We start from the raw sequence: 11,447 nt of genomic DNA on the forward strand, positions 1-11,447 counted from the left end.
TGGTGAAAGACAATGGTCTTCAAGGAACGTTAGAACGACTGGGCAAGCGGTCATACGACCGTCTTCGACCGCTTACTGTCATTAATTGGCCTTGCGATTATTGACTCGGAACGTCCTTATTGGTTGACAGCTGGTATACGAATGTCTGTTTTGATGCATAGATTTTGTCCGGTTTCAACCCACCGTAGTGCCAGCCGACTAAAGTATGCTTAAAGGCACAGAAAACAGTAACATGAAGTAAATATTGGATGAATCACTGTTAAAAACTGTCCAGAAAGTAAGCTTATTTTTTTAGAAGTTTTTCCAACCGAGTAAAATTCGCTCACTGCATCGGATTCTACAGTGAGCTTTTGGGACCCAGAGGTTATTGACGATCTCACATCCATATCTTTACGTATGTACATGTGTATATGCATTTTGAATTATGAATTGTAGCAGTCTTTGTGCGTTAAGTGGCAAAACCATGATTTGACGTCACTGGTATAAATGTGGTCAGAAAATGCCTGTGTAGAACCGAAAGTTTGAGACACGTTTTGTTAGGATGATTAATTATTCATTCTACAAAAAATAAATCAAAGTAGTTTCCTCGAAAAATTGTGGTGTTCTTTTATCTGACATATATTCTTCATCTCAGCGTTTTCTTTGTCTTTAAGATTCAACATTACTACAAGAATCATACATACAGGTTCTTTATAGCGACTCTTCCATCGTAGCCTACACAGCAACGTAGGCTCATGGAATATACCAGTGGACACGACATCCGGAACTTCCAGACAGAGGAATCTCTTGGAAACGAGGCGACCTTGGATAAGGAGAAAAAAATCGGATGGTTCGGTGGAGTTGTTGACTCTGATGGACGGTTTGACGAGAGCACTTGTAGGCCGGATGTCAGTGACAGACCGATCGGAACGAATGAGTTTTCGTTTACCACGTGCTTTGGATCTAATACGACCCAGTTTGACATACAGGGCTCAACGTCCGCCAGAAAAAAACACCTGGCATTCATTTCCTCGAACGCAGGAAGAGATATGGAAGACAAAGAAAAGGCTTTTATGTTCTGACAGACCTCTATGTTGGTTGTTCTCTCCAACAAAAACGTATTGATTTGTTTGAATTTATTGTGACATCGATCTCTACACGCCTGAAAAAGGAGTGAACTGTTGTTTTAATACAGCTTGTACGTTAACTGATTTTGTTTTTTGCTCTGAAGTTAGAAGATCATGTCGTCATGACGTATTTAAACCCTATTACGATGAACAGAATAATAGCGCTTTTATTTCCAAGACTTTCCTTTTACGTGCATATTATTTACTTATTTTTTTTATCTTGTTTATTAATCTAGAAGACTGCATTCTAATATTTTGGATTGTGTTTTTAATGGATATTAAAGTTTTCTAAAACATGGTTGATTCTCGATCAGTTGTCAGTGAAATAAAAAGCAAATAAATAGTCTCTTATATATCACCATGAATTCTCTTATGTCGTTATTTGTGTTAATTGGTATCAATGTTGACAAATCCCTGCCTTAGCTGGTACCTTACATCGTTGGTTCGCTATTTTACAGCCAGATCACTCATCGATTGATGAATAACGGATATTTGTGGTATGTGAAGTTTTGTTGATTACAGACAGCTAGACATGACACGAATAAACTAATGTACGTGACATCATTGTGTAACATTCTTAAGGTCAAGGCCGTATTGGCTTATTGTTCAATGGGTCCGTGAAGGTGAAAAGATCAGGATATTCTTCACACAACCCTGTATACATTTCATCTTTTTTATTTTACAGGATTATATGTTCACTTCAATCATACTTCTAAAGTTCAATTTCCATAGTGTGACATATCTTTGGTATATTTGCAGCATTCCGAAGAGAGCATTTAATGTCTGTGTCCGCCAACCAAGCTAGTGAAGACAAACCAATTTCCATTGAACCTGGAGAAAATGCAGAGGCCAAACATCTGTGGAGCCGAAGTTGTGGAAATTGATCATTATACTGTAAGTCACGCGCACAGGATCAGGACATTGCTTGGAACTTACCATTAGGACTTCTCCCTTGAGGATCGCAATGAGTGGCCAAGCGAGAAGTTTTGCGATGAGTGTTTTACTAATTTTGTCTTCTGCTGATAATTCAGCGTTCTTGTTTGCCTTTTCGAAGTTCAACTGTTCTTATAATATGATAGGTGTAGAATTAAGGAGCTGTACATACATATGAAAAAAAAAAACCTTTCATGGAATGGGCATTATTTGCTTGGATGAAAGATCGCTGTTCTTACAGTGGAGCAGTGAAATACCCAGTTTGTATGATATGCTAAATGTAAATGGTCCAGGGGCACATTTCACACAGCAGAGGACTATTGAATTATTAGTCATCAATTATCCATGGCACGACCGGAAATGGTGGAAGGGCTGTGTCTACAGAACCTGGAAAGACACCACCCTTTCCACTGTAGATCTGCACGTATGACTATAATTCCGAAGGCCCTGAAGTGCTAGTTTTCCTTACAGCAGAACCGAGATTTACACCTGATGCTGACTGTGGAAATATGGAACATCTGTCGAGAGCACAGCATAGAGCAGTGGGTGTTGGGAGAAGAGCTGGCAAGTCCTAATGCACGCGGCTAGGAAGATGCACTAACCTTATTACGTGCTTAAGAGACGTCGACAGAATTCGTCAATTTGGCTCATTTTCTGTGTAGTGTGTTAATGAGTGTGAGCTGGCCTGGAGTGAGTAGGACGGCTTTGTGAGCTTTGTTAGGAGTAATACGACCTTCGTACCCGGTGATGCACAACAGGTGCGCGCTACCTCACTCACTGTCAGACAGCCAAGGATTGTGTGACTCACAAAGGGCAGAAAGCACGGAGAAGTAGACCACAGTTCAACAGAAGTTGTCTGTAGGTTTAACTGTCTTCGAAATTAGAAACAAGGCAAATTGGCAGCTGTCTTATTGTACCTGTGGAAACGAGAAACTAGCCGTGGTATATATAATGGCGTCTTTCCATCAGAAACTACTGCATTGTCGATTTTATCTGCATTTTATTGATTGCAAATGAAATCAGTTCAAAGTGTTTCATATGTTTCAGAATGCAAGGCTTTCTAAAAAAAATAACACACCTTGGGGTTCCACTAAACTGTATCTATCCGCTGTAAATTTCTTCGCATCACACGTTTACCAGCGGAAATAGTAGTTATAATTAATGCGAACCTACCACACATTTGGTAGTAAAAATAGGTGTGCTACTTAGGAACAGTTTGATCTGTGTAGTACTTCCTTACTTCACTACTTTTATTATCACTTTGTTTGTTTGCTACCGTGGGGTTTAAATGTGAAACATATCTGTCGTATCACGACCGGGTGTCGATCCTTGTCGCACTAGTGCTGCCCCATTGGGACGCCATGTTGACACCAGAGAGGACAAATTGCCCAGTTATACTACACAGTTCGATGAAAACGGCTTTCTTGTAGCCCGCGCGCTAGACAGGTATACTGTACTAAGATTAAAAACAGCCATACCTCAGGATAACTCTGATTCTCACACAACGCCAGTTACTAAGCTCAAGACTTTTCATAATAAAGTGCATATTTAGGCGGATGGAAAGCATGGCTGAAATGGCCCTAATATTATGTAAAGCGGTAGTGGCATAATCGTTTATTTATTCATTTGATAGGTGTAAGAATAAGTTTTATGCTGCACTTATAAAACGCCAGTCAGATTCATACAAAAAGGAAACTAAGCAAAGCACGGGAGGGGGGAAACACTGTACATTGGTAGGTACTAGACAAATCCTTTGACGAAAAGTTGTAGCTGGTGCAGTGCCAGAGGTGGATTCGTACCCGCGACGTCAGGATAACTCATCAGTCGTCTCTGGCTGAAACCCGTCTCCCCACCTTCTCCCTTACTACCACGTTAATAAGTGCTGCACTTTGCGTGTCTATCAGCTGGTTACACGTATGTCCCGAAGGCTTCGTGCCAATCCAGTCACGTTCAGGTCAGTCAGTACTGGGCACGCACAGGGAGCGCCAACTGCACCAGTCCAGTTTTCAGCAAATTGCTTGGACATTGATTAGTGGCAGTATAGGAATGAATATCTTAACGGACTAGACAGCTGATAATAGATAATAGTATATACCCCTACCAAAGGAATGGGCTTATTAGCCTTATATGAAGCCACCATGCTTAATGAAGTGCTTTAATGAAAAACCATGTTGACTTGTATTCGAGATTTCTTACGATTCGTTTTTACAATTTGTTTTGTTGATCATGCATACAAATACACTGGCGCCGCTTTACTCGGTTGATAGACACGAACTCGTCATGTAGTTGTGTCTAGAGCTCTTCAGTGCACGGAGGTAATATTCTATAGCCATAAGCAGATCTCCGTATTCGCCTGCGTCACTGTGTACAATGTCACTTCTGTCACCTAACAAAGGACGCTCTGTATGTTGTGTACAAAATCCACACCCGTGACGTAAAGTGTTATCAGGATCGGCCTCCTCATTGGCTTACGGACAGCAAAACTAATTCTCGGTTCACATAATAATGGCGTGGAAGAGGTACAGCTTTTGCCTGTTTTTGCTATTTACACCATTGTACTTTCTGAATAGAAATGGGAAACATTGAAAACTTTTGTTATTGTGATCATAGATCATTCACTTTCAATACCCCTTATATTTATTTATTTGATTGATGTTTTACGCCGTAGTCAAGAATATTTCACTTATACGACGGCGGCCAGCATTATGGTGGGAGAAAAACGGGCAGAGCTCGGGGGAAACCCACGACCATCCGCAGGTTGCTAGCAGACCTTCCCATGTACGGCCGGAGAGGAAGCCAGCATGAGCTGGACTTGAACTCACAGCGACCGCATTGGTGAGAGGCTCCTGGGTCATTCCATGGCCCAGCGTGCTAACCGACTGAGCCACGCAGGCCCCAATACCTGTTATAGATACATGGTCTAATTTTTCAGTTTTGAATATACCCTGTACACCTATTCTATGTAATATCGGAACAGAGCGAGTCAGCACTAATGTTCCTTCCTTCGCCAGACGAACAGCTGCGCAGGTACGTTATACGTAAGTCCCTGATAAAAAATTAGACAGTATTACCAATCCATTACAATTTCTGAGACCGGGTAAAAACGAAAAGTTTTATTTTTTGTGATGCTTTGTTTTTTCTTCTTCTTTTGGGCGAATCGCAAGTGTATCAGTGTTAAGAATATGTTAATTGAAGGAAACATACCACCACGTTTTTTTGACATTTGTAACAAGTAAATTCGCTAAATATAGTACTCACAAGGTTATCTGGCGAACAAATGAACAAATGAACAATGTGTAAATACTATATGAGCTGTAAACTTGAACAGCTGAACGGGCACAAAATATGGGCTATGCACTTTTTGTGTGTTATAAACATTTGGAAATCAATATCCACTACACAGGTATTTCCAAGATATTTATGAAAGTAGCAAATGTTGCTTATATTCCACACGCACAAAATATTTCCGTTTCATGAAGCCACATAGGAAAGTTCCTCTCAGTGTTACGTGAGATTTACGGACTCTGGGTTTAAAACATTCGGTCACCTTTAACCTTTCAAGAGAGATTGCCCTACTCTCTTTAACGTAACTATACACGGACTAAGCCGTCTGAAAATAGCTCTAAGTGCACAAGATCAGTGAAGAGTTTTCACTGCAAACGACGTAATAAATGTTTGGATAAGTTATAGTCTTACCAGACTTACCAGGTAAAATCTTACACACTGCATCTGTAGAAATAAATGTGAAAAGTAGATTTAAACGAAATTTTATATTTTTGTACACGCACAGAACAGAAAATAACGTGCGGAACAGCAGTCGAAAATACACGAGAAAAACAGCAACCTAAAAAAGTCGTTGTTAATTACTTCCGGGGAGTGGTCTATAATATTGTTGGTCAAGGCATCAGACACAGATGTTCTAGTTCAACTACAACTGTTTGCCCATCAAAGGGACTGCTTAGAATTTCAAAACAACATCAAGGGCAATTTGCTTCTGCTGAGAGACGGGGCTCCTCTTGCCGAATCTATGAATAGCAACATATTATAAAAATAACTCAGAAATTACCCAACGTATGGTGGCAGTCGCCGGTTAAACGTGTTCATGTTGTTCGGCCTAGCAATTACTTTTCTTGGTGGCCTTTTTTGGAAAAGCAAGCCTGATAAAAGTGTTTGTTTAGCGAGGACTACATGTACACGTGTTTTGTGGATCACTGTGCGTTTACAAACACTATGTGCCGTACCTGTTAAGACATTCGTTAAGGTTTGTATACACGCTATATTCGGAACGATTCGATTCATTTCTAGACACAGGATTTGTTTGAGACATCATGCTTGGACTCGTATATTTACCACCGAACCGCCGTGTTTTTCCAAGACGAAGATTCAGCTCGTGCCGTGTTTGTAATGCGCCTAATTTGCCTCCGTGATTGAAGAGTTCAACAGCCTGTTGCGAGCTCGTTTCCTTCCTTTTACACCCCGGCTTTTCCACTTTCACTAGTCGATATTTATAGACAGAATCTGTCTATTATTAGCTGTAAATATCGGACAACATACGCCCGACAGGAGTACTCGGATAATTCAATTTCCGCAAGCCTCTGATATCACATTGTTGTGCCGGGGTCTCCCTCACAAAGACAGTCGACTCTATATGGCTGCCAGAGGGTCACCGTTCGCATCGATCCAGCTATTTCATTTGCCACGCATCCAAACCCTGATGCTCTCCTGGCCCGAGGGTTGTCGCCTGGAAACAGGATATTAGAACAGTGTTGTGATAACTACTCCACCGTCCTTGCAAAACCCTGGTGTATTCGGTGCACGTCCAATTGCTGCCTAGATTGACTGTAATTCCATCTCGTGTCATATTAGCTCTGCTAACCCGTATAGATACCCGACCTTTGCAATGTACAGGGCTGTATAACAGGAATACTTTGTGACCCGGATTTACGACCCACTCTTCTGTATTAAAGCTATCTGTGTATGATACCAAGAGCAAACTAGTTTTATTGAAGCCACTTAATTTGATCAAAAACAGCAATAACTGACCTTTTATATATTCCCTGGAGATGGAAAAACTTCCTGCATACAATTAAAACAAGGTTGATTTTGACATGAGTTTGTAAGGCTTGTGATGAATTCGGGGGGTGTCAGTTATTAAACAGAAAACGACCGCTTTGGTGGTTCAGTGGTTAGATCGTCCGCCTTGAATTCGGAAGACCCCGGTATCAAACCCCAGTCGGGCGAACCTAAAAAAAACTTTAAAGATAGTACTTGCAGCTGTCTCGCTTGGCATTCAGCACTGAGAGGCTAGAGCAAGGAAACGTGACTGGTTGACCCATTGTGACTGGGTGGAAGGTCATATCTGGTGTCTTCGGCATGATGCTTAAATGACGACAGCACTTTGGCGGCATGGGCACACACTGCCATAGACAGCACTGTGAACCCGTCCGCCCTGAGAAGTTCCACATTCACAGGCAGTTGGGGAATAAACTACTTATGGGACTGCCAATCTGTAGATTTAGGAATTGATATTAATTGTGGATTCTACATGTATGTGGATAAATAACACAAATGACAATAATGTGCAAAACAATACAACTAATTACAAATTACTAATTACATATTACTAATTATATATATATATATAGCTAATAAATGTCAAAATATATGACAAGTTTGAATTAGACTTAAGCCCGAGTCTTGGAAAAAGTGAAATGGTGGATGCTATTAGCAAACACTTGAACTTGAGTAATACTTTACCTTTTAGGGGCTAAAGTGGTGATATTGAGTTGATTAAGCTTCAGTTAGAGATGGAAAGGCTTAAGTAAGAAAAGAAAGAAAGAAAAAGATGGGAAAAGAGAAAGAAAGCTTGAGTTAGAGAAGTTGAAATTATGAAAGGAAGAGAGAGAGAAACAGAGTTAGTCCAGGAGTTCAAACTGAAGAAACTCCAGGTTAAAAGTAGTGATAATGAAGCTGTAAGTCACAGGCACTAAAGATTTGATTTGGGTCGAAACATTCGATTAGTGCTCAGATTTGATGATAAGGATGTGGAAAGGTTCTGTCTGTCCTTTGAGAAAATGGCTGTCAGATTGGAATGGCCTGGAAGGTATTGCACAATGTTACTGCAAAGTATATTTTGAGGGTAAAGCTGCAGAGGTCTATTCTGCTTTGCCGGTAGATCAGTCTTCAAATTATAAAACAGTTAAGGCAGTGGTCTCGTCTGCTTATGAGGTTGTGGCGGAGACCTATAGACAGTTAAGGAAAGTTCAGACCGTTAAGCAAACAGGCCAATGAAACTTAAGTGGAGCTTAATGGGGTAAAGAAACACTGTTTGATCGCGGTACAGGGCTGTGAAGTTAGACCATTCTTTTGAGGCAGATCGTTCTCTAGGAGGAATTTAAAACTAGTGTTCCTAATGAGGTCAAGGTTTATTTAGGTGACTAGATGGCCAAGGGCGTTAAGACCGCAGCCAGTTTGGCTGATGAATATGTGTTGAATCATTAGACTAAATGGGCAAAAATTTCGGGCCTAAATTTGAGAAGAAATGGAACTCCGATAAGAAGACTTCACATTTTATCACTAACAGGCAGACCGGTCAGAAGCATAAGTCAAATGTGGGTTTTTCTTCTGACCAGAAGACCTTCCAGTTCAAGCCCCAAGATGTATGTCCACCTTCTTGCCGTTATTGTAAGGTCTCAGGACACCTATTATCCACGTCCCCAGTCCTGAAAGGAAGAGTCAAAGTCAGTAGCTATTGTTAACTCTAGTTGTAAACCAGTTAGGTTACAAGTAGGGATAGGTAGTGTTCATTCTATCGTTAAACCACAAGTTAAGAAGGTAGGACACACTCCATAGACATACTGGGGATGCATGTCTGATAGTGTGGTTACTGGTAATAGAGTTACCTTCCTCATTCGTATACTTCGAGATACTGGGGCTTTTCAGTCTTTGATGCTGGCAGGTGTGATTCCTGTACATTCTGATAAGATCAACAGTCATGTTTTCATCCAGGGTACTAGTCATGTTTTGATCCAGGGTATTACTGGAAGATGTATGTCTGTTCCATTATTGGAGGTTACCCTTACTTCTGATTTGTTTACTGGTTTGGTAACTATAGGGGTTGTTAATACTTTGCCTGTGAAAGGTTTTTGCTGTCTGTATTACATGTCTGTAGTGATCCGGTTTTTGAACGGAAATACAGAAGATGTACAGAGAAGTTTTCAGGTATATTCCCCTCTTGTGTGGTTACCAGACAGTTAGAGAGAAAGAAGACAATTCTTCTATTAACATTGGGCATTCAGACTTTCTCTCATAATATTAATGGTGTAGAGGGCGGTCAGGAGTTAGACAGACCTGTGTTCTGTCGATCTGATGTGGTTAAAGAACAACGGTTAGATCCCTAATTAAGGGAATTAAGTAAGTTTGCTTTATCTGTGGAGGAAATAGCTGATGTACCTGTTGGTTATTACATGGAGGATGAGCTGTTGAGAAGAAAATATAGACCCTATCATGTATCTGCTAACAATGATTGGGCAATTTTCATTCAAGCTGTCTTACCTCCAAGTTATAGAGAGGAGGTACTTAGAATGACTCATGAGATTCCGATAGGTGGACATTTAGGCATTAGAAAGACTGTAAGTAAAATCATTCGCCATTTTTACTGGTTTAAGATTCACAAGGATGCGGTTAATTTTTGTAAGACATATCACACCTGCCAGCTGGTAGGAAAACCACAGCATTCTTGCTTTTGGTGAACCTTTTAGTAAGGCACTTATTGATTGCGTTGGTCCATCCCCTAGAACTAAGAATACAAGTGTCTTTTGACTATTATGGATACAACTACTAGACTTCCGGAAGCTATTGCTCAAACTACGGCTCAGGTAGTTGATAGTCTGTTACATTTTTTTTTTACCAGGTATGGTTTACTGACGGAAATACAGTCTGACCAGGGGTCAAATTTTATGTCAGGCTTATTTCAGGAAGTTATGTATTAGCTGGGGATTAAGCAGCTTAAATCCACAGGTCATGACCGTCAATCTCAAGGGGCTTTGGAAAGATACTACCAAACCATGAAGAGTGCTCTACGAACATATTGTATGGCATACCCTGAAGATTGGGACAAAAGATTCCATTTGTATTGTTTGCCACTAGGGATACCCCTGGGTTTAGCCCATGTGAACTGGTGTATGATCATGAGGTTAGAGGTCCTTATTGTTGGAGGAGCGTATCTAGGCTCAGGAAACAGAAGGAAAACTTATGAGAGTATGTTTCAGAGTTTTGGGACAGATTATATAAAGCCTGGGAGATAGCTCGTGCTAATATGAAGACCTCTCAGGAGAAAATGAAACTGAAGCATGACAAGAAAATTAAGTCAAAATGTTTCTCCTGAGGACAAGGTTCTAGTTTTGTTGTCCCTACCTTAAGGCCAAGGTGAGTGGACAATTTCAGGGGGTGAAGAAAGTTAACAATAGTACACCTAGCCAAAGGACAACTGAAAGAGTATGTTACATTAATATGCTGAAGAAGTAAAATTCCAGTGACGCTAGTCAGTCTGTTGCTGTGGCTATCACAGTAATAAAGCATGTATTGAGTCCAAGGAGCCAGGTAACATTCAAGTTGATTTGTTAGATCCTAAGTTTGATAACTCAGATGTGTTCAGCATTTTAGATGAAGTGTTAAGTCATCTTTCTAAAAGTCAGGGAGAAGATATTTGTAAGCTGCTCGAGACTTAACCTAATATATATACCGATGTAATAGGTTGCACTGTCGTACATTTTTCTCTCTTGTGTATGTTATGGTCAGCGCTGATTCAGTCGAGCGTTCTCGAGGCTTCAGTGTTTATCAGTTTAGTGTCATTGTAAATAGAGTGTATATTCTGGAAATATGTATCGGTGTTGTAAATATGTCCACAATCAAATCATCCAGAATTTTCTTTTCGTTAGTCTATAAATATGGGGGATAGAGTTGTGAAGCTCGCAGTCATTTATTCAAGTCCATTTGTATGCAGTCATTTACTCGAGTTCACTGAGAGCAGTCATATTTACTGCCATCCACTGTGAAGGATTTTGTCTGGTTTGGAGATACCCGCTTTCACGCCATTAGACATTTGTACTCTATTTTCTGTACAGAGCACTTTGTGAGCTTGTGTTTCGCCACTTGCTATTTTTTTAGACGTTATATTGAAGCTTGTATCGCTCATTGTCACTTTGCGTGATTAGGCACATTTCGCCCCAGTCTTCTCTGAAAATGACCTTGTGTAGACGTGAAACATACATCAACAGTTCGGCATCACGGGCGCTACTGTCAACACGTCCGCGTGAAGTTACACATTCACAGGCAGCTGGGGAATAAATCCCTTACCGGACTGTCATCCGTAGACTAAGGAATTCATCTTTACTGTGGATTTTATAT

This window comes from Liolophura sinensis, chromosome 10 (assembly GCF_032854445.1).
Source record: "Liolophura sinensis isolate JHLJ2023 chromosome 10, CUHK_Ljap_v2, whole genome shotgun sequence".
Classification (NCBI taxonomy): domain Eukaryota; kingdom Metazoa; phylum Mollusca; class Polyplacophora; order Chitonida; family Chitonidae; genus Liolophura; species Liolophura sinensis.